The sequence below is a fragment of the Mastomys coucha genome, unplaced genomic scaffold (assembly GCF_008632895.1).
Source record: "Mastomys coucha isolate ucsf_1 unplaced genomic scaffold, UCSF_Mcou_1 pScaffold23, whole genome shotgun sequence".
In the NCBI taxonomy this organism is placed as follows: Eukaryota; Metazoa; Chordata; class Mammalia; order Rodentia; family Muridae; genus Mastomys; species Mastomys coucha.
Window position 1 is genome coordinate 51,747,422 of NW_022196906.1, and position 1,761 is coordinate 51,749,182.

Sequence of the window (1,761 nt, forward strand, 5' to 3'; positions counted from 1 at the left end):
GATTTGAACTCATGACCTTCTGAAGAGCAGTCGGTGCTCTTCCCCGCTGAGCCATCTCACCAGCCCAAGACGAGGTTTTTATAGTTCTAAGTTAGGGGGTTTACAAATGGGGGATTTGGAGGGTAAAATAGGCAGGGTTTTGGAAACAGAACATAACCATAACAAGTTAGTCCTGCACCGGTTCCTGAAAGACACAGTTGCAAGATGAACATGTAACAACAGGTAGTCATAACAAGGTAACCATAACAACCTTTTGAAACAAAGGTAGGGTTCCAAGATGGTTATTAACTTTTTGAAACAAAGGCGTGATTGCCATTCCTGGAACAGGTAGTACAGAACCATTTGTCGTGAAGATTACAGGTGAGGCATAGCCTAATCCTTGAGAAATGGATTTAATCATCAACAGGATTGAACCTAGTTTGTCTTTACTATGAAATGGTTTTTTTTTTTTTTTTTTTTTTTTTTAACTATGAAATGTTTTTTAAGAGTAAGATGGAGGAGGCTGGTTCTTCATCACCTCTCCAGCCCCTTCTGAAACAGTTTCATGTAGCCCAGGCTGGCCTCAAACTTGCTACACAGCTGAAAATGACCTTACACTTCAGATTCCCCTGCCTCTGCTTCCCAAGTGCTGAGAGTTACAGGAACATGCCAGGATTATGTGGTACTAGGTCTAGGTTGAAGCTAGACGTGAGCATGGTAGGCAAGCCCCTGACCAACTGAACCACATTCCCAGGCCATCCCTGACATGTTTGTTTGTTTGTGAACTGAATCTCACTGTATAACCCTAGCTGGCCTGGATCTTACTATATAGACTAGGCTGGCCTTGAACTCACAGAGATGCAACTGCCTCTGCCTCCCAAATGCTAGGATTAAGGGCATGTGCCAAAAACCATTCTCAGTCGCAGGCTGTACAAAAAGAGGCTAAGGACCAGACGGCCTGTGGGTGCTCCCATCTGCATTATGGTTTACTTCACTTCTGTCCTCCTACCCGGCCTGGCAGGAATTAAGGTATTTTGAAGAGACATTATGTTGGCTATCAGACTGTTCGAACAGTAGACCCCAATGATTGAACTCTCCCAGGAACCTCATGCTGGGGAAGAGAAAGCTTAAAGCCTGGGCCAGCCAGGGGGAAAGGGACCCCTGGTTACACCACCACACCGGAGAAATGATGATCAATTGAGGGCAGGCTGCACTTTGGCTGGGACTGCTTAGGTATGCAAATCCCGGGCCCTCTATTTAAACAGAAATCTCACTTCAAGGCCCTGAAGACAGATTTGGAGGGAGAGGGATCTCTTTACCCCTCTTCCCAATGTGGCCAGACTGAATAAATCTTTTTCCACTTTTTACTATTAAGTTTTGTTGTAATCTTACTGAGGATGGGTGGCTGAACCTGGCTTCCTGGGGCATGGGACTGGGACCTGCCCTTTGATAACATCCTGAGGAGTGCTCCACAGCTGTAGGAAGCCATCACCTTACTGTTCCAAACCGCTGCAAGTAACCCATGGAGGCTGCTCCGTGGGCATGCCATAGCTGTGGACTGAGCCTTCGGCTTGCTTTTAGTTGTGTTTTGAAATCATCAACAATGCTACAATGGGCATCTTCTTACATGGGTGAACTTTTGCAACCATGGGATTTAATTCTGTGAGTGAAATGAAGGCTATGAGCATTTACATTTTTCCTGTATATTGACAAGCTGTCTGGAGAGGCAGAATTTACTTCATATACCTATGAACAAGGTCCTCCTTTCTTTTTTTTTTTTTT

The 1,761-nt window shown here is 45.0% G+C and overlaps 1 protein-coding gene across 12 annotated transcripts in view; it reads right to left on the minus strand.

The window, feature by feature from the left end:
* The window catches only part of Ppcdc (phosphopantothenoylcysteine decarboxylase), a 27,586-nt gene that overhangs the window by 15,937 nt on the left and 9,888 nt on the right, over window positions 1–1,761 (minus strand). The gene's annotated exons all lie outside the window — the stretch shown is intronic.